Source organism: Pinus tabuliformis, chromosome 3_1 (genome assembly GCF_031772625.1).
Source record: "Pinus tabuliformis cultivar Carrire ecotype Pingquan chromosome 3_1, CPIR1, whole genome shotgun sequence".
NCBI classification, from domain to species: domain Eukaryota; kingdom Viridiplantae; phylum Streptophyta; class Pinopsida; order Pinales; family Pinaceae; genus Pinus; species Pinus tabuliformis.
In genome coordinates, this window is record NC_142301.1 from 41,535,053 (window position 1) to 41,558,234 (window position 23,182).

Sequence of the window (23,182 nt, forward strand, 5' to 3'; positions counted from 1 at the left end):
CATATAGATTTGATTCCAGGAGCAAATCTACCAAATAAAGAAGCTTACAAGATGACTCCCACAGAGAATGAAGAAATCAGAAAACAGGTTCAGGAACTGTTAGATAAAGGACTGATTAGAGAGAGTTTGAGTCCTTGTGCAGTGCCAACAGTGTTGAGCCCAAAGAAAGATGGAGGTTGGAGAATGTGCACTGATTCAAGAGAAATCAATAAAATAACCATCAGGTATAGATTTCCTTTACCTAGAATTGAAGATTTGATGGATTGTTTGAGTGGAGCAAGATATTTTACAAAGCTAGATTTAAAGAGTGGGTATCATCAAATAAGGATTAGAGAAGGGGATGAATGGAAAACTGCTTTTAAAACAAATGAAGGATTGTATGAATGGATGGTAATGCCTTTTGGGTTGTCAAATGCACCTAGTACATTCATGAGGCTTATGAATGAAGTTTTGAAGGAATTTATTGGTAAATTTGTAATAGTATATATGGACGATATATTAGTTTACAGCAGGTCTAAGGAGGAACACATGAGACATCTGAATTATGTCTTACAAAGGTTGCAGCAAGAGAAGTTATTACTAAACTTAAAGAAGTGTTCATTCATGAAGGAAGAATTGGTGTATTTGGGTTTTGTTGTTTCTGCTGATGGATTAAAGATGGATCCAGAGAAGATCAAGGCAATCATAGAGTGGCCTTCGCCAAAAAGTGTTTTTGAGGTAAGAAGTTTTCATGGTCTTGCTAGTTTTTATAGAAAATTCATAAGGAACTTTAGTAAGATCAATGCTTCTATTATCGACACTATAAAGAAAGATAGACAACCATTTAAATGGACTGTTGAAGCAGAAAGGAACTTTCAGCTGTTGAAAAGGAAGATCACTGAAAAACCTATTTTGATTTTGCCTGATTTTAATAAACCTTTCCAAGTGAAATGTGATGCCAGTGGAGAAGCCATTGGAGGTGTTTTAAGTCAGGAGGATAGACCTGTAGCTTATTTCAGTGAGAAACTGAATGAATCAAAGAAGAAATATTCTTCTTATGATAAGGAATTTTATGCAGTTGTGCAGTCATTGAAGAAGTGGAGACATTACCTGATGTCTAAAGAGTTTATACTTTATTCAGACAACCATGCATTGCAGTACATTATGCAACAACCAAAGCTTAATCAGAAACATGCCAAATGGGTAGAGTATCTTCAAGGTTTTAATTTTGTCTTGAAGCATATAAATGGCCAATCAAATAAAGTAGTAGATGCCTTAAGTAGAAGAAACATACTACTTCAAGAAAGTCAAATTCAAGTGTTGGGTTTTGATTTTCTTAAGGAATTGTATGAAAAAGACATAGATTTTAAAGAGGCATTTGAAGCTTGTAAAAATCTTGTTTTGTTAGACAGGAGTAAGTGGCTTGATTATTTCTTGCAAGAAGGGTTGTTGTTTAAAGGAAATCAGATGTGCATACATTTTTTTTCTATGAGGGAAAATTTAATAAAGGAGAAACATAGTGGTGGACTTGCAGGAGATTTTGGTGTAGACAAGACTTATGAGTAGTTGAACAAGTTTTATTTATGGCCGAAGATGAGGACTGAAGTGGAAAAGTATGTGAAAAATTGTAAATTTTGTCAGTATGCAAAAGGAAGAAGCCAAAGCACAGGGTTTTATGTTCCATTACCTATCTCAGATAGACCTTGGGATATGGTAAGCATGGATTTTGTTTTGGGCTTACCAAAGACTCAAAGAGGTAATGATTCAATTTATGTTGTAGTTGAAAAAATGGCACATTTTATTCCATGTTATAGAACCAGAATGTTACTCACATTGCTAACCTGTTTTTTAAAGAGATTGTAAGATTGCATGAGTTACCTAAGAGTATTGTTTCAGATAGATACTCCAAATTTGTTGGAAATTTTTGGAGGACATTGTGGAAGAGGCTTGGAACTAAACTGAGTTTCTTTTCTGCTTATCATCCTCAGACGGATGGACAGACTAAAGTTGTAAACAGAAACCTGGGTAACCTTCTGATAATTCTTACAGGTGAACATCCAAAACAATGGGATCAAGTATTAGCACAGACTGAATATGCATATAATGACTCTCCTAACAGGAGTACAGGCAGAGTCCATTCCATATAGTTTATGGAATGCACCCAAGAGGAGTGTCTGAATTAAGAAATCTGGGAAAAGCTGAGATGAGAAGTGCTGAAGGGGAAGATTTTTCTTCAGAGATGCAAGCAATACATGAACAGGTAAAACAACAGTTACAGGACAACAACATAAAGTACAAGAGTAGAGCAGACTTGAGAAGGAGAGAAGTTAACTTTGAAGTTGGAGATTTGGTTTTAGCACACCCGAGGAAGGAAAGATTTCCAAAAAGAGAGTATAACAAGTTAAAGTTCAAGAAAATTGGACCATGCAGAGTATTGAGGAAATTTTCTACAAAGGCATATGAAATTGAATTACCCTATGATATTGGGATATATCCAACTTTCAATCTTGTTGATTTGTACAGGTGTTGGGCATGGAATACCCCCACAGTAGATTTTGGGACTCAAAGCCCAATTTTTGGTCAAAGATGTTGTAAAACTCCGTGAATTGCGGGCGTGGAGCGCGAAATGTACAATTGAGTCATAAGGTTGTCCACCCTGTTAGAGTCGGTCTTGTAGCCCTCCATCAGCAATCAAAGCTCTTTGCATTTGCATAAGTAGGTGTCTCATCAGTGTCAATTTTTGCATCCCATTAGGCATGCCATAACCCTGATGGAGGAGTTGGTGTTTTTGTCCCCCTCTTGGCATTGCTGGATCAAGTCATTTCAGTCCTTAGTCACTTTCAAGCTTGTCTTGTCTTGGCTTGAGGTCAAATTCCTAGGTCTAGGGTTTTGGTCAAGTTTGTTTACAAGGTCATGTCTCTGAAAGTCAATAAGTGCTCAGCAAACTAGAGGGATGATTTTAAAGGTGTTTCTTCGCAAATTTCTATCTTGTACAGTTAATTTTCACCTTGGATTTAAAAACCCTGTTTTTAAAGCCAAGGTCATTTTTAAAATTTTTGTAAAAAGTGATGAAATTTCAAAAAGCTTCCAAGGACAACATGTAACCCTGGCTCCCTTGCCAAGATCCCTCAGATGATATCCCTGCAAAAAGTATCGAGCAAAAGCATTAAATGAGTCAATTTCAGGACAAAGGAAACCAAAATGGTCAATTTTATAAAGTGTCAAAGAAAAACATTATAAAGTGGGTTTGGGCATGAAATTATTTCAAATCAAAATTATAAAAGCCCAATCTCCCTCCATTTACCCTCATTATGCATTTAACTCACTTGCAAGAGATATTGGGCGAGGGTTTGAGCGAAATTGTGAGCTTGATAGGCGCGCGACCCGTCAGACTAGGCGCGCGACCTGTCAGAGGCGCACGACCCGTCAAGCGCCTTCCAGCAGTGTTATTTTATAACGGGCGCGACCCGTCAGCGCCCTCCTTACCAAATCACCTGCAAATTCATCCAAGGAGCCAACAAAATTGCTAAATTGCCTAAGGTAGGCCCTCCAACTTACAAATTGTTGTTTGTTATGGTTAAAGACATCATGAATACATGTTTTAAAGATCTCATTGTGCAAGAGAAAAAGCTCTATATGGCTGTGGTTTAAAATTGTAAAATATGCCTAGGGTTTTATGTTGTTTTAAGGTTTTTCCCTTGTAAATCATTTTTCCCATTTCCCATGTCATTTTCCTTGTCTTTCTATATAAATTTCCCTTTTAAATTTGTAAAGAAAACCTAAACCCTACCCCTTTCCCTAAAAAATGAAAAATCAAGCCCTAATCCTACCTCTCATAATACCCATGTAAACAATGTATATAATGATGCATATGCAATGATTTTTGCAATGTTTTTTTTTCCTTTAATCCCTGTTTTATATATTTATTCCCATTTTCCTTTTAAAGTGTCCCTCCCCTAACATTCCCCTCATGCTCCTTGTCCCCCTTGAAACAACATATAAATCAACATTTTACAAGGCAGAAACAACAGTACATTTTGGCCACTCTGCTCCTTAAACAATGTCAGAAACCGAAACCTATGAGCAGAGTGATGACCAGGCATCAGCTTCAGAGATTGAGGTACAGAGGAGGCCTCATAAGGGTGGAAAGGGTGGTCATCATAAGAGAGAGGAGCCCACTTCTTTGGCAGATTTACAGGCTTGTCCTATGGCAGTCTCATGTTTCCAGTACATGTCTTGCTATGAGTTTTGCGAGAGGATCTCTCGGATTCAGCACCACAGAGAGTTGGCTCGCCTATTTGTTTTACACTTGCATGATGGACATGTCAACCTTGCCGGGGTGGACTTTACATTGACACCCGAGATGATTGCACAGGCCACAGGGATACCTAATGTCGGAGAGGTATGGAATAAGCGCAAGGTGTTGGAAAGTGTTCATTTTGAGCCTTTCGTTAGACCAGAACTCATGAGGCACTTGACAGGAGTGTTTCCCTTCAGATTTCTCAGGAGTGAGTATGCTCCCATGATGAGGCTCATCATGCTCTATTTTACCTGTGAGGGCAGATTTTCACAGGTATATTCATACCATATTCGCCTATTGATGCATTTCACACGGGTACGGATGATGAACATCCCTGTTTTCTTCTATCAGAACATTGAGAGGATGGTGTCCATGATGCAGAGGAAGAGTCGGGCACAGCAGTATAGGAGCCTTTACCATTATGGTTTGATTCAGCTTGTAGTATTACATCAGTTGGCTCAGCAGGGCATCTCATGGGAGGATTTCATCTCTCGTGAGCTTTTCACAGCACCACCACCGCCACATCCTGAGGTTATTCACGAGGAGGGAGGACCATCACAGCAGCATGACATCCCCGTCACTAGACATGTCAGCTCCTCACCATTGGTTACTTATCAGAGGGGCCAGAGGGCCTTATTTGCAGCAGCTCGGCAAGTACTTTCTCCACAACATGTGGAAGGGGTCTCGCCTTCTTCATCAGCTCATCGAGTGTTATCTCCACATCAGGTGGAAGGGGCCTCGCTTTCTTCAGCAGCACAGGTACCAGAGAGGGGAAAGCAGCCCAGGATTGATGAGGGACCATCAGGTGTTCCAGATATAGAGCTTATTGATCTTGATGTCAGTTCTCCTAGCCGAGAGTCAAAGGAGATCATTCAGCACCTTAGAGCTGAAAATGATGCATTGCAGAGGAGATTAGAGGGGGCACAATGGACAATCTCATATCTGGAGCAGCGCAACAAACAGTTGGAGGATGAGCAAGCTCTTGATGAGTTGTGGAGGATTCGTAGTGACCGCAACTTGAATCGAAGAAGACCCGGTGATCTATTGCCCGCTGAGCGAGAGTCCATGCTTATCCAGCTCAATGCTCACTTGGAGAGGCTGTTGGCTAAGGCTAACCAAGATAAAAAATTATTGAGAAACATGAAGAACCATTATTGGGCGAGAATGCACGTGTGCAAGGCAAAGATGAAGATGTTCCAAAGGCGGTTGGCCAAGGCACAAAAAAGGAGAAAGAGGCCCGATCCCCTCCATATCTTGGCCGAGGCCTCACTGAAGGACCAAGGCACTAAATAGCCTAGCCACAACACAAATCCCAAGAAATTTTGAGCATTTTGGGTAAATTTTGGTTTTTTCAGGCAATTTACAGGTTTTCTCCATTAATGGGTCTCACCCCCCGCGCGACCCTTCATCTTGGCAACTCCATTTTGCAAAAACTTAGCATTTCCAGATTTTTCATGAGAATTTACATATGCTCATCCATGGACAAGAGATTTTATGAAGTTTTGGGCCTCCAGAAAGTCAAAAAACAAGCAAAAAATGACTTTCTGCCACATTTTTGAGACACAGAAAGCAGTATTGGGAGATTTCACTTTTGGAGGGGCAAATGACCACCAAATTCAGAAATTCTAGTTGTGTTGGAAAGTAGACTCACATACCTTTCCAACAAGCCTACGATTGCTCAATTTGGACACCTGGAAGTGCCCCAAAGGTGGTCCCAAAGGCGCGTGACCCGTCAGGCAAATTTCTCCAAATTTCAGTGTACAGCTCAGAAAAACGCAGTTTGACCCTGTTTGACTTTTTGGGGTAGATTATTATGCTCTTTGATGTAATTAATGTACTTTTATGACAATTTTACACTTATGTACCTCTTCTAGAAGATTCATTCATGAAAAAGGTGAAAATTAAATGAATGAATTGGTTTCCTAGCTTATAGAGGCAAGTTGTTTTGACTGCCTAGTTTTCAGTGCTTAGTTTAGAAGTGGTTGAAACAGCTCCTAGAATAGTGAGCTCGACCCATGGAGGCAGGGAAAGAGGTTAGATGATCTATATTATGTACTTTCTTGCTCATTTTCATGGTTGGACTCTTGAGGGAGAAGCTATCATTGTATTATTCACTGTATCTCTGCAATTTTTGGCTAAGGAAGACCAGGGTTTTGCAGTCCTTTTTGGGATTCTTGTGGTTACATGTATAGATGGTGTGTTTCTCTATGTACTTGTAAGTGTGTTATGTGAATAATTTCCTTTATTTTCCTTCTGCACATTAAACAAATGAAGTGTTAAAGTAGAATTCATGACTGTCATGCTTTGCTTTTAAGTTTGTTTAATTTCAATGTTTTCTGCTGTTTAAGGAGAATTCAAAGTTATTGTTTGCTCTCCTTAGCTTCTCACCTGTCTTTCTCATCCATTCACCTCAATCTAAGGCATCAATAATGTATCCTATCTCACCCCAAAGAACCCCCTCCAGAAACTGTGTCCTATCCCCGCACCCAAAATTGCTACTCCTCAATTTGCCACCAAAAACCCTAAAAATCCCAAATCAACCCTTTTGATCAGTTTACTAGCCTAAAATCAGTGTTACCCTATTGGTTATCTCGCCCATTGAAGATCTTTATCGAGATAGACTGGAGAGAGCCCTCTCCCGCCCCGTAGGGCTAGCTATGAGGCTAAGTGGTTTGATGTTGCCTTGAGGTTTACCTTTCTCAGCCTGAGGTGAAATTTCAAGCGCTAACACACCCTAAACAGTGTATTGTAAATTAGTGTAAAGTTGGCCTACCCATGGTCCGTGGACCATGGGATTGTATAAATAGAGTGAGGCTCTAAGTTGTAAAAATAGTTAATAGTGATGGAGATAAAGAGTAGCAAAGGAATGGTTCAAGCGTAGAGTAGAAGTCTAAGTGTCTTGGGTTGTAGTAGTAGGAAGAGGCTCTGCCGCTGAGTGCGCAGAGGCCTAGTAGAGTCCGCAGCTGAGTGCGCAAACCCCTGCAGCTGAGTGTGCAAGGCGGATTCGAGTCTGTAATTGGGACAAAAAGCTAATAAAGAGAAGTTTATCCTAATTCTATGTAATTGTTGTGCATTATCTTCTTTATGTTTATATTCGCTTATGTATTGCGCGCACTGATATGATTGTTGATTATGCTGTAATAACCATAAATCTCACACAAAAAAGTTAAGTAAATGTTTAAATAGCAGGGAACTTTGGTATTATACGGGTGGCGCCCCGAGTAGGATTGTGCGGAAGCCACACCGCAGGTCGCGAAGGGATTGCAAGTGCGCGCAGCGACAGGTCAGACTGCGGACCTCCAGAAGCCCATCAAACATCCCAAGGGTGTGGAAACCTGGTTCTAGCACCCTCCCATACTACTTCGGGTGAGACCTCAGTCCGCGCTCCACAGACTATTACCAAAAGGGCCAGTAGTACCGGGATTTGCTTGGCTAAATCACCTCTGAACCTGGGTCAGGCCCCACTAAGCCAAAAAATGGTTCCGTTGCTGGGACCAGGATCTGCATAAAGGATGTCTGATGTCATGCCACTGGAACCCTACAAAGAAAGAAATTGAAGAGTGGTTGGATCACTATTTGTACACTGAAATCCACAAATTTTCTTTACATCTTTTCCATTTGAGTTGTATGAGTGGATCGCAAAGCTAGCAGACAATTAGGGAAGGTGTAGGCTCGAAAAACCAATAGTGTGGACTCCGGAACTAGTGCGCAGACTAGAAGCCTTGAAAGAGAAGATAGCACGAGTTGTGGGCCACTGGCTCAACCGAATAATAAGAGGATTTATCACTAAGTTTGCGGTAGACATGACCATCAGCTACAGTGAGGCAGAGTGACATTTTCTCAAAGGACCCCGAGGTAAGTATATTAAATCTTTGAACACTTGGATTAAGATGTTATTGTGTGAAAAGTGGGTTATGCGAATAAATTAATGTTTGGGACTACACGGAGCGGAAAAATCTACAGAAGCGGAAGTAGTGAAGAATTAGAAAACAGTCCCTTAATTTCACCCTCACGGGAGAGCAAGGACAAGCTTGCAAAGGTTTCTCCGAGAAGTGCGGTCAGTTTGATAAGGCATCAAATTTTGTGTTTACCACCTCCACCCACACTGCCACCCGCTTCACCCCCCCTACCTCCATCTCCACCCACTCTACCTCCGCCACCTCCACAGTGTAATATGGCGAGCACGATCAAACTACCAGTATTCAGAGGAGTAAGGAATGAAGATCCGGACCAATTCTGGTTCGTAGTAAGAGCAGTATGGGAAGCACATGGCGTCGTGGATGATAATATAAAAAAGGTTACGTCGGTGAGTGTGCTGCAGGATTGCGCATTAACATGGTATATCAAGCATTCTAATGACCACTCGAACGCAGGAATTGCAGAGATCCAGATCATGTTGAACAAGGAATTTAGCAGGCCAAAATCTGAGACGAAGTCAATCATCGGGTTTAAAGAGATCGCGATGCTCCCAGGCAAGACTCCCTAGGATCTGGACCAAAGGCTGAAGAATACAATCCGCGAAGCCAATATGATGTTAATGGATGCACAACATTGCGCATGGTTTGTGGCCTCACTTATGCCACACTTAAGGACAATGCTGTCACAACAAAAACTTTTCACCGAGGCCGAAGCATTGGAGATGGCAATGAGGTTGCATGAGACCCCTATATAAGACCTTGGATTGGGAATCCAACAAATCCACGCGCAGCTACAGAATATGTGTCTGGAAATGCAGAGTTTGAAACAGGATAGGGCACCTCGGCTAGAGGCGCACAAGAAAGTATGGTGCATAAAATGCAAAGGCCAGGGCCACGAAAAAGATCACTATACGGTGTTTGTGAACTACTTGGCAGGAGGAGGGTCAATGCCATTAAGACTGGAGGTACAGGTGGGGCCGAGAGTGACGTCTGCATTATGGTGCGCGATCTGCCAGATAGTAGGTAAACATACCACGGATAATTGTCATCTGTTGCAGAAGTATACGCAGACGTCCCAACCGTTGTTTTGTAATTTTTGTAGGTTGGTAGGCCATGATGAACACACCTGCCAAAGCTATGAACTAATAATGGATCGGACTCTTGCCTACAACATGCAGACCGAAATGCGAGCCCTCAACCCAAATGCAGGAATGGCGCGCGCTAGGTTTCAGGGGTGCAGTCGGGGTCGAGGTGGAGTGGGACCAGGAAGGGGCCGTGGACAGATAATCTGTTATAATTGAGGAGGGCTAGGGAATTATGCTCGCAATTGTACGAACCCGACTAGGATATCATGTTGGTACTATAATCAGTTTGATCATGAGGCAGAAGATTGCCCTTCACTAATAGCGAAGATGCGTGAAAAGGGGGTACTCTAGCCACCTCCGACCCAGAATTACAAATGATGAGGTCTAAACCATGCGAAGAAGACCCAAATATAAACATGATGCTCAGGAGCGGTATGACAACAGGAGATGATAAAGGGAAGCAGCCAGAAGAAAGCACGTGGGTTTGCAAGGCTCCTACAAAGGAACCCAAGTTTTATTTAGACTGCACGAAGGAGACATTCATGGAAGCTAAGAAGAGCTTCATGCAGTGTTACACAATATTTTGTCACCGAACCCGCGTCCCCTGATCCTGGATAAAATCGATCCCTGAATGAAATCTGCTCTTTGTCATATACCAAAATATGTGCCCAAATCTTCCATATTACTCAAGAAGATTGCCTAATCTCATTAATCCTAAAGTTGACCCCTTTTTAACCATGTTTCAAAATCGTCGCAGGTCATCAGTATCCTGCCTACGACAATAGCCCAGAATGAACTAACGCCTCGCGATGTCGTCTCTGAGTCTCAGTGTTTGACCCATGACGACCCAAATATGGCGAATTAGTTCAAACAAAATACTTCTGGGTGGTTTTGGAGCTGGTTGTTGGGTCAAAGAAGTTCGCCTCTCCTCATTTGAGATGGTGGTTCCGCCTTTTGAGTAACCTCCCATGAAGATAAGCTTCCTCTCCCCTCATTTATGGAGGCTCCTCCTCTTATAAAATCATCCTCCATGGCTATGATCAGCGAGTTAGCTAGTAGTTCTTGGTTTGTTGGATCGATAGCTTACAGTTTGGATTGCTGATAGCCTAGCAATAGCTTGTGCGGTATGAGAATAGCCTTTCATGTTGTGGATTGATAGTGTGAAATGGTTTTGTAAGAAAGAAGCCTTGTCGTGATTGCCTTAGTTTCATACTTGTGCTTTTGGGTGAGAGAGAGTCATCAGTCTTTTTGGAAGACCTTTGAGAGTGAATGCTTATGGATACATACTGATCGGACCCTTCAAGGAAGCTTGTGATGTCAAGGTGTGGTTGTAAGCTCTACTGTTGTTTATATTAATACAATCAATAGTTATTTCCTATATCATGTATGAAATGTATGTTGATAGCTTATGGTTCCTTGACTCTATAAGTAGATAGTTCATTGTTGTGCTCTATTATGTGTTTTGTCATTTTCATATGTTGTTTCAGGTGAATCATTCATTAAGGAGAAGAAAATGATAGCTGAAGCGACGTGACGAAGACTTCATCAAACACCGGTATAAGGTAGGCCTCTTTAACGATAACTATTTAAGGAATTAGCTATTGTCTTTGTCTTGTTGTGACTAGACCCACTCTAGGGCTAGAGGGGTTGTCTCTATCTGCAGAGGGAACATACCTGCATCACAAGTTGGCGACTCCGCTGGGGAGATGATTTGTGTGTTGTCTCTTGATTTTTCTCTTGTTGTTTTCGATTGAATTACATAGTGTCTCTTTGTTTTGGGACTGAACCATCAGTGATTTGGATCACTTGAGTAGATCTGGTAGTCCACCTCACTATCTGAGTGATAAGCCTGGTGTCTTTCCACTGTTTTTGCCTTGTTTTCCCTCTTTATTGAGATCGTCGTTGTTTAATTCCTAACAGCTACGACGAATCACTCCTGTTCTCTTTACCCTCATTGTACGTCGCGGATATCCCATCATACAGCTGCGACGATTCCTGAAATTGGATCGTCACTGAGAATAGGTGTACCCTTGTGTTGATGCCCCGAAATTCGTTGCAACAACATCGGGGAAACCACCCGGTCCGGAACTTAGTGCAGCTCCTTTTCCGTTTGGAATAGTGGCTCCGACTGGGGATAATGGGACCAGTTTCCCAAAGATTATAAGTAAACGGGATGAATGAATGATTTACGATATGAAGTGATAACAAACAAATAACTAAACTATAAAAGAAATATAATAACTATAAGCTAATCCCGGGACTTATCAATTCAGATAATGCAGCGTTTGATAACCTATGCTTAATGGCAGGCATATAGATGTCACTAACAGTAAGCATAAATGTTTAAACCATTTAAGATTGCTCTGCATAAATAGTTATGCAGAGCGATAATAGCGAATTACTGCACTCAGTCATTTATATCATTGTTACACGCATGATTAAAAGAGATAACAAATCACAAAACATTCAATAGTGATATGAAATGCAGATTTGCTGTTATATCGCATACATGTAATCAATAATAGCAAAGTAATAACACAACAATTCATATAATAGAAAAGAGAACAGATACAGATAATAGTACCATGCAAGCTGTTTGATCAATCCAATATATTAATCGCTATGTCGCAGTCCTTCCTTCTAACCAGAAAGCATCCCAAGCAAACGACAATAGTGCACAATTTACTTAAAACAGCATTCCAAGTAAAATTAAGGACCAGTGGTCGAGTTTCAAAAAGAATATAGACTGAAGCACAATAGTGCAAACTTCAGCCTTTAAGTCTTTTACAAAATTTTACGACCCTTTCCAAAACAATGAAAGGGTCTATAAATACTATGCTAATCTAAAAATATCTAAATATCTAAAACTGAAAAACAACTAAATCGGCATTAACAAATATCATTGTGCATTTGGGTGATTCGGCAGTCGGCGGCGATGTTTCAGTCAGAGGTCTCTTTGCCTTTACTCCTTCGCTGACATATCGCCAGCATTGGCTCTACTTCTGGTGGAGTATTGAGGCGTGAAGTCAGCTGTGCATCGTATGTGGCATCTCGGAAATCGGCAATCAGGTATCGGAGAGCATCTGTTAGGCAGTTAAGAGCCGACCTTTGAGAATGTGGTTTAATCAGGAAAAGCTAGTATGCGTCGGCAGTCAAGGTATTCACTCCAGCAATTAACCGCCCTTGTGTCTCCAGCTCAGGATAATTCCTGTGCTCCAGCATGTTGGCGGTTGTTATGTTTCCAGGTGTACATTGTGAAATCATGTTTGCCAAGTACAATGTATCATTGACTAGATCGATCATGTTTCTGGCAATCGTTTTTCATCTGGATGCTGCCCTTTCTGCCTTCATTACCTGTGTGTTCCATTCCATGAAAAGTATGTCTTTGTATGTTACACAGATTCGGGAAAAATTTGCCGCTTTCCCTTCTGGAGTGTCTTGCCATTCAATATACTCTGTTATATCTTCTTCGGCCTGATCCAAGTTACCCCTGGCTTTCTCGATTTGCTCACATACTGCTGTAGATGTGTCACAAAGTATCTCAGCTTCAACTAGTTGTTGGCACAAGCGTTTGGTCTGAGATATCAATGCGCCGTTTATGAGAGTTGCCTCTGTTCTGAAATCATCAATACTCTTGGCACCTTTGACACTTTCAAGCTGTGCTGACAGCTGAATTATTTGCTCCTCTTTAGATTTCATCAACAGCTCATTCGATGCCTCCAACTGGGATAATGCTTCTGACAATTCTTGTGCTTTTTGAATGTCACTTTGGTCTATCCTCAGTTTTTCAATTTGCTGGGTTAACAAATGATTCTCTTGTTGTTGGGCCAGCAATTGTTCTTCTGCCTGTGCTGCCTTATTCCTTGCTTCTATCACTTCTGCTTGCAATGCATATGCCTCATGCTCTTTAGTCTTCAAAAGAAGACTCACCTCGGATGCTTTGTCAATGGTTGCCGCTGAATAAGCTCCCGCAAATTGCGATAGCTTTGTCAAATCTTCAGAGGGATCTAATTCTCCCTTCCAGACGACATTGCCCGTGACTGTTTGCTCAGTTGAAATAGAAAGTTGATCAATCCTTCGTCTCTTTCTTGAGCGCCTTACAACGGCTCTATGCTTAGGGCTGTAGAAAATGTCTAGGGGAGGAATTTCCTCTACCTGAAGATCAATTTGATCAGATGATTCTTGAGTAATTTCCTCAACATTCTGTACCATGGGTGGGCTGCTGGTTCCTTCAAGAACCGGAGAAAACATAGTATCGGGAGTCTTTGAGGCATCTGAGTCTTTGGAGGCTTCCTTACCACTTATAATGGAATCGAATTGGTTCCATTCTTTAATCAATTCAGTATCAGCAGAGATTTGCTTACTCTGTTCTTTCTCTTTTTCAATCCTCTGCTGCTCCTCGAATGCCTTCCGCTGTTGCTGTTCCTCCAATTCCTTTTTCTGCCTATCTTCCAGTTCTTTCTTTACTTTTTCTTCTTCCTCTCTTTTCCTCTGTTCTTCTAGCTCCTTTTGCCTTCTTTGCTCTTGTTCAATTTGTGCCTTTTCCTGCCTTTCTATTTGTTCTCTTCTATGCTTTTCTGCCTGCAGCTTGTTTTGCTTTTCCTCCTGTTCTCCAGTTGTAACAGGAGGTGAATTTATTTCCAGCTGATCAGGCTCGCTTGAGGATGAAGCTGGGGTTGTGGATAATAAATTTAGAGGCAAAGTTTGCAACCTTTGCTTTCTAAGTTTATTAAATTTAGTTAATTCCACATCTTCATATCTCATTGCAGCAAGTTGTTTGACTTGGCTTATTGAATCGGCGCCCATGAACAGGTCGTCAAACTGGTCTTATTGATGAACAACCTTTGTCAGTTTAGCCTGTTCCAAGGCAATGAAAGCAGTCTTTTTCGGGTCATAGAGTCTGTTGGGAATAGAAGCTAGAGATACCATTTGGAGTTTCGCTGCTTCCTTTTCTGCATGCTTATAATTTAGCAGCGTGTAAACTCCAATTCTCAAAGGAAAAGCTGGCCATCCTCTCTTCTTCTCTTCTTTGAGAGTTTGTGTGACACCCTCAGACATGATCTGATAGGAGATTTCTCGGGCTAACAATTTGTCTGGGATGTACAAGGGAAGAACATGTGGCCTAGCCTTGCTTCCAAAAACTCTGACATAGGAAAAATATTCTTCGCCGAACCAATGGGCTACGGCTGGTAGGTCAAAAGAGGCTTCATAGGAAATTCTAGGGATAGGTCTGTCAAAAATAGAATAGTGAACGGGAACCATAAAACCATTGCAAATTTGATACAAATGGTCTTTGTGAGAGGGTTTCCACAATTTACGATGATACAAATGAATAGGTGTTGGGTCATGGGTTGTCCATCTCCAACCAAGGACAGGAAACTCAGAATTAAAACAAAGGGTATCCATAATGTAGGCAGAGTAATAGAAGGGTGGGATTTTTCTCTCGGTGACTCTGGTTTTGGCCCTAAACTCACGAATAGCTAAGACCAACTTATCAGACAGAATAGTGGCCCAATCCATGATTATACTATTGACGGCCGCTTCCATTAAGGGAACCATATCAACATGGATATTTGCAGAATCATGAAATCCCCACAATCTACACATCATAATTCCAGCATAACAGTAAGGTGAAGCCAAAGAAGCATTGGAGTACTTACCCGACATATCCTGCTTGTGTTTTGCTGGATTTTGCCTCCAATCTCGGAGAGGTTCGGCTGGTGATTCATTTTCTCTGGCGAATTTCTCCACAAAGGCTCTGTTATAGACTTGCTCGGGATTGGGCAAATGATACATCCGTCTCAAATCGTCAGGCTTGAAGGAACCGAAAATCCTTCCATCCTTAGTATGGAAGGTTCTATTAGTGAGAGTAATTTCTTCAATTGCCCAACGTACCACATCAGTATAAGGCAAGACTTGTTCTCTGGCTGCTATTCTGTGCAGAAAGGAGTCAGCCAAATCTTTAAGAGTTGCCTCAGACTTTCTTAGTTCATCTACACTTGCCTCCGTTACTGTCGTTTCTGGTTGTTCTGCTTCTAGCAAATTGTATGTCCCTTGCCATGTAGTACCAGTAAGACCAGTGCATGTAGTATCTGAGATTAAGCCTTTCTTTGAAATTGTAGCAGCTTGGCCTGAGGCAGGTGTCGCAGTAGAACCTGCCACCTTCTTGAACTTCTTTCCCATCATATTCAGACTTCTCTCGACAGTTGAATTCTACACAAATGCAAGAGAAATCGTAACAAAGAAATAACAATGACAATCCATAACGGGATAGATATATTATTTGAAGCGTGGTGAGATTATTTCTAAAAGAGGCTGCGGATCTAATGATTTGAGAAGGCACCGTAGACGTAATGATGGTGATTTTACGGCCTGCAGTTCCATAAATGACCATTACTTAAGTTATTAAACCGAATGACCCCTTAAAGCGTGCAATAGATTTTTTCAAAGGTCTAATCGTAATTGCTCGTTCATTCGAAGGGGCAAAGCTTTAAATACGCATGCATTACCTTATCCCTTTACTTAACGGCATTTTGAAATCTGAGCTTTTGTCACATCGGATTTAAATATAACTTTAATGCTTTGAAATAATCACCTTTTGGAAACTGAGGTCATCATTAAGCGTCATCGCATCGCATCGGAAGTGTGAATGACATTATCATTTGGGAAAGATCTTTAGCGAACGCCGATTGCGACATTGTATTAGCGCGCGTACATAATCCCGAAATGTATATCAATTGATTTACCGAATGCCGATAGCGATGTCGCATCGGCAAAAGATATGAACGCCTTATGAAACTGCATAGGATTCTGCCGACTGCCGATAGCGATATCGCATCGGGTCGGAGCTTTAAAACATTTTTCACAAGAAATAGCGCCGATAGTTGATCGCCGATATCGTGTCGCATCGGGGAAAAGGTATGTGCTTTTTCTTTGTGTGCATTGGCTATCGCCGATGGCCGATAGCGATATCGCATCGGGAAGAACCAAGATGGTAACCAACTTTGCGATTAACCTCAAAAATTGCTCATTATTTGTTCAACAAGGGTTTTATGCACAAATTCATTTGATTATCATACCTTATTGGAACAAGTTTATTAATGCCAATTAAAAATTTTAAAAGGGACCCATCTCATATGTAAATTGTTTGTGATACAAATGTTATGAAATGGGGTGTTGTTGTAGGGCACAACAATTGGTGATTCGCTGGCAGAACCAGTTATCTCTGGACTAATAAATATACTTACACCTTTTCAAATAGAGTCTTTATAAAGGAAAGGAACTTTCTAATATAACTAGATGTCTATTGATTCTGAATAAAACAGGTTTCTTCATTTGACTTCCTCTTTTTATAAATGCACTTTGAGTATTAAAATAAGTCCTTGTTGGTTTATAAAGGTAAAAATAGAAAACTTTTCCATATCAGCTTTTTAAAATAAACTCCTCTGTCACAGGTAGAGCCTCTGCTGCCAGCAAACATTCATAGTCTCGGCAGGGTTACCTTTTAACCATGTTGTTGTCCATTGTTCCATTCACCTTAGAGTGTGACTAAACAGAATGAATTCAAAAGATATTTTCGTATTTTTCGAATTTCACTTTCTTCTTTGCTTAAGATAAAAGCCATTGTCCTGGTTTGGTGGCCAGATAAATGACAATGCCATTCACGGGTAGTAATTTAAACTGAACAAGCTGGCTCGTGATGAGACCCCTTGTCTTGAAATTTCAAGCCATTACCCTGTTTGATATGCAGTTTTGGTAATGTCAGTTAAATTATTTTCCTATGAACATGGTAAGCAGGCTTGTAATAAGACCTCTTATCTTTAATCTTCTATATTTTAGAATTACACTCTGAGTAATCATAAACTTTTTTGGTGAATGGGATGAACAACTATCTTCTTAAGAATAAATGGATGACAGGTTTAAGAGTTAAAGATACTGAAGATGAATTAGCTCCTATTTTCATATAGATAACCTTTGGGGACTAATTTCGAACACCCAAGATAACTCATAGAACTTCGTTCAGAGTGAAGTTTACAAAGATTAGACTGTGATGTTCAAAATAAAAAGATATCTAATTTCCTAGAAATGATCTCTCTTGGTTTAAGACGCTATTATCCAAAAGTAAATACTAATATTGTCATGGCGAGACAACTTTTAATTACAGCGAAAGGTCAATGGGAAATGTCCCACATTCTTATTTCTACAAATCCTACAAACTATATAAAAACTATCAAACTACAAAGAGAAGGGGTTACCTCCTCAATTAAAGAATTTCTTCAAGATTAGACCATTGACAGGGAGAGAATCCCTCACCCCTGATAGATTTTGAAGTATGAATGTGGAATGGCCTACTTTTTCACAGATCTGAAATGGTCCTAGCCACAGTTTTTGAAATTTGGTATGTGTACCTTTGTCTTCATGGGCTTTGTCCCATTTCAGGACTAGATCTCCGACTTGGAATTGTTTAGGACTAGATGAGGCCAGGTCAAAAGCTGCTTTAATGACTTGCTGATGTTTAGCATGTGTAACCTTGGCTTTTTCCCTTTCTTCTTCAAGTTTAAGAATTTGATCATATCTATACTGTATAGAAGAAGAAGGAGTTTCGTCGATAAATTGCACTAAGGCTAGAGATGGAAGAAGAAGGTTGGTTGGTACGATTGCTTCTTTTCCATAGACGAGATTAAACGGAGAGGTCCCTATGGAAGCTTTCTGTGTTATCCTATCAGCCCATAATGCAAATACCAAGGATTTATGCCAATTCTTATGATTTTCTTCGATTGTTCGCTTAATGATCTTGATTAGGTTTTTATTTGTTGATTCTGCTAGGCCATTACCCTGAGGATAGTAATTAGCAGAATACTTTAATTTAAATCCCCTTTTGATAGCGAAATCAATCATTGCATTACCTGAGAAGTAAGAAGCATTATCAAAGACGAGAGCGTTTGGAACACCAAACCTGGTAATGATGAACTGATCTATAAATTCAATGATCGCCTCAGAGTTTGTTGTCTTTAACGGAACTGCTTCTACCCACTTTGTAAAGTAATCAGTTGCTGTAAGGATATACTTGTGTTGCTTGGAAGAAGAAGGATTTATTTCTCCAATGATGTCCAATCCCCATTGTTCAAAAGGTTGTTCAATGTTGATCGGTTGCAAAGGGAAAGCTGGCTTTTGTTGTCTTCCACTGGCAGTTTGGCATTTGATGCATTTCCTTACATATTCATGAGCGTCCTTAAACAAAGTAGGCCAATAATATCCAGCATGAATGACTTTATGAGTTGTTGTATCAGCTCCAAAATGTCCTCCTGCCGGTCCATCATGTAGCTCCTGCAAAACCTTTTGAGCTTCAGGTTTCTCAAGGCATCTTAATAGGACAGAATCATAGTTTCTCCTGAAGAGCACATCATTAATAAGGGAAAAACTCTTAGCTTTCAATCTAATGGCTCTTTTGTTCTTGTAGGACAAATTGGTAGGTGCATAACCATTCTTTAAATAAAAGATCAGATCTGAATATTGAGATTCGGAATCCGGTATACTTAGCTGATTAACTTCTTGGGTTTGCTCTGTATCACTTGATTCAGGAATGTTTGATGCTCCTGCTAATATCCTACAAAAACCTTGACCTTTAACAAACTTTGCTGGCTTTATTTCTAGATCATATTCTTGAAGGGCTGCGACCCAATTTGCCCTCTTTTCTCCCAATTCCTTTTGGATTAATAGTTGCCTAACTGCTGAGAAAGGAACTATTACTTTAGTATGGGTTTTTAAGAGAAAGGGTCGATAATGTTTGACTGCTTTAAAGACAGCAAAAGCTTGTTTTTCAATATCGGAATAGTTTAATTCGGCGCCTTGAAAGTTTGAACTGAAGAACGAGATAGGCGCTTCCAAATTGTCATCATTCAACTGGGTGAGCACTGCTGCGTAAGATAAGTCGGATGCAATGGTATATAATATAAAATGATTAGAAAGATTTGGAGTATTCAGAGCTGGGACATTGATTATTGATTGCTTAATATCATTAAAAGCTTGCTTTTCCTCTATTCCCCATCTGAAGGTTGAATTCTTTTTAATCATCGTTTGTAGTGGTAGTACAATCTGTGAAAAATCTGGAACGAATCGTTTAATGAAATTAATCTGCCCTAGAAACGACTGCATCGATTTTTTGTTGTGCGGAAAAGGAATTTCAGAACTTTCCTTAATTCGATCAGGATCTACATAAATGCCATCTTTTGATACAATAAACCCTAGAAGCTTACCCTGGTTGAGAGCAAAGAAAGACTTTTTCGGGTTGAGAGAGATACCATATGTTTTGCATCGTTGAAAAATCTGTTTTAAATCATGCAAGTGGTTATATCTCTTTTTAGAATACACAGTAATATCATCGAGGTAGACGACTACTGTGCGATTAATTAACCCTCTAAAGGCTGTATCCATAGCTCTTTGGAATGTTGCTCCTGCATTTATGAGTCCAAAAGGCATCTTTTGATATGCATAAGTTCCCCATTTTGTCCTGAATGTAGTCTTTAGTTGGTCATCAGGATGGACCAACACTTGATTATATCCTGAGAAACCGTCGAGAAAGGACATCAATTCAGATCCTGCTACCGATTGGAGGATTTGTTCCATGGTAGGCAGTGGGAAATTATCTTTCAAGCTTGCCCTATTCAAGTTTCTGAAATCAATACAGATTCGAATGTCGCCGTTTTTCTTCCTAACTGGAACCATATTGGAGACCCAGTTTGAGTGTCGGACAGGGAAGATAATCTTAGCTTTTAAGAGTTTATTAAGTTCCGACTTTATTTGGCTCTCCAAATTCGGGTGTATTTTTCTTAACTTCTGCTAGATAGGTTTTTGATCAGGAAGCATAGGAATAGTATGTTGTATGATAGATGTATCATATGTCTTGAGGTCGTCATACTTCCAAGCAAAAACTTGCTTGTTTTTCCTTAAGAGTTTGATGAATGCTTCCTTTTCTTCTATAGAAAGTCCTAGTCCTAAGTTGATATTTTGAGGAGCTTGATCTGTTCCCAAATTGATTGATTCAAACCTAAGAGTAGAGCTTTGGAGTTTTGCATTAATTACAGGTTTGAACCTATCTTTAATGTCATAAAGGTCTTCGAGCTTTACCACAGGCTTAGGAATCGCATTATCTTGAGATGTTTCTTTCATTTGAGAATCATGGTCATGCTCTTCAATGATTTGATTGTCATAAGACTTTTCAGAGGTTAAGAATTGCAAGATGTCCTCGTCATGGTTGAAAACCCTCCAGTTAGTGATGTTATCGGGAACTGAAGGCCTGAAAATTAATTCTATAGAAAATCTATCAAGGCTATAGTCTTCGGAAGGGAGGAGTTTGGAAGCTACGTTGGCTAGTAAATCAGCTGCCGAGTTTTGTGATCTTGGAATTGAAGAAATGTTGAATGCTGAGAAATGCAAAGTAAGATCTTGCACTAGCGATTGATAATGCTTAAGGTGGCTTGAAAGGCAATGAATTGTATTTCTTACCTGTTTAACAATGATCTCACTATCACCGAATACTTTTATATATTGGACTTTAAGGTCAATTGCCTTATATAGTCCCTGCACTAGAGCTTCGTATTCGGCCGTGTTATTGGTGCATTCAAATTCTAATCGACAGGATAGCATTGTTTTTTCGCCTTGCGGACTAACCAAAATGCAACCTGCTCCTGACCCCTCACTGGACTTAGAGCCATCAAAATACAAAGACCAAAATAAAGGAGAATCAACAAAAATATTTACATCTTTTTTATTTTCGTTGAAGCATTTAGATAAATTGGTTTGTGAAAAATTTTCTACTTGAGATGTACAATGGTTAACTAAAAAAGGGGAAGATTGGGCAACAAAGTTGCCAAAGAATGATTCTGAGGAATAATTTCCCAAAATGTTGTTGTTGAAGGCCACAGGCTGGTTTTCTTGTTCGAAATCGGTTACTGTGTGAGTCATGTGTTTCTCGCGGTCGATCCTTATTTGATTTGGCTTACCCTTGTAGGGGAGCCACATATGTGACCAATCCGTGGAAATGTATCCATGCAGTTTCTCAGACCAATCTCTGCTCAGAATTAAACCATAGAATTCAGGTATGTCAGCAATCAAAATATCTATTCTCTGTACTATTCTGGGATCAGCAGACAACCTGATAGTCACGGAATTAATTTCTCCAATAACCTGTACTTTGGTTCTGTCTAACTGTACAATATGAATTGCGGACTTCTGGGGTTCTATGTTCAGTTTAGAACAAACTGAAGCTGGCATAATATTAGATGAAGCCCCTGAATCAATTAAACAGTTATGCAGATTTCGATTATAGATTTCATAGGTGAGTAAGAAAGGTGGGGTATGAGAATTGGATCTGTCTCCGATCAGAACCGAATCGGTAGCTTCGACCATATCTGGAGGGGGTTGTCCTGAATCATTAGCAGCTTTTGAACTGGGAAGAGGGGAAGAGGGGACAGCGTTATATTCTCTTAGGAGCAATTTCTGCTGATGTTTTAACTTACTTAGTTCAAACATGGTTATGTTTGCCTTAGTCTTTTTCATATCATCAACAATATTATACTCCATGGAGTCAGATAGCACTAGTGTCTTGGATGTTGAAGGAGAGTTAGAAATCGGAGGCTGGTTTTGAGGGGCTGCTACCGGAGATTTCTTTGGAAGAACTTTTTCTTTTGGTGTGGCAGCACCTGCACTCCTCTTTTTTGTAGTTGTTTGAGTAGGTTCAGAAGCAATTTTGCTTCTCGTAGTAACAGGAAAAGCTTCTTCTTGATTCTCGGTGTCAGAATTTGGGAGTATGAAATCCCACATGCCGTGACACTCAACTACTTCTTCTTCATCATCCGTTTGAGAGGTTGATTCCTCTTCTTCTTCTTCCTGTTCAGAGTCTGCATTAGATATAACATTGGGTGGCTTTGTTTCAGTTTTCTTGAAAGTTCTAAATGGTCTTTTGTTCGAAGTTTCGGCCACCTGTTTTTTAATTTCAACCATTTCATTAGACAATGTTTTAAGGACCTTTTGTAAACCTTCCATGTCGTATGGGTCCTTTGGGGTCTTTTTCTTAGAATCTTCTTTAAATGAAACTTTTTTGGATTTTCTATCCTCCAAGGCAGCTTTCTTCTCTAGAGCATTAATACGCTTTTCAACGGCAAGTGCTTCCTTCATATTCTCGGCTAAGGTAGGTTTGCCAGCCCTGTCAACAAAAATGGCTATGTTGGAAGGGAGGGCAGTAATATACCATTCGCTCCTGATTTGTTCACTTGGCTTCGAAGCGGTGGGGATTTTATTTAGGAGTTTGTTGAATCGAGCATTAAACTCCTTTATTGGTTCCCTATGTTCTATTCTCAAATTGGAGAGGTCATTTATTAAAGTCGCCAGAGACCTGTCATCTCCATATTTGGTAAGGAACTGCTCTTGGCATGTAGTCCAGCTGGTAATAGAACCAGAAGGTAAAGAGAAGTACCAGGATCCTGCCGATCCTTGCAGGGTATAAGGGAAAAGTCTGACAACAACATCTTGTTCTGTCACTCCTTTTAAGTTAACTGCTAACATGAAATTGTTAATATGTTCTTCAGCTTGTGTTCCGTTATCTGGATTAAATTTAGGCAACCATTTTTCGGGAGCATCAGGTAGATCATGTAATGGTCCGGGCATATTGACTGCACCTGGCGTAGTCCATGGATCTGCCATTATGCTGGCGATAATAGTTGTTACTACTATTGGGATTCCAGATGACTGAGGAGAAGAAGTTGTTGGAGCGAGAGTAGCTTGAGATGCTGTAGTACTTATTCCCTGACAAACAACAGTGTGTAATGAAGGAGTGGATGGTTGGCTTCGCAGAGGAGGAGTGGAAATGGAAGATATGGAAGAAAGATCTTCACTATCAGATA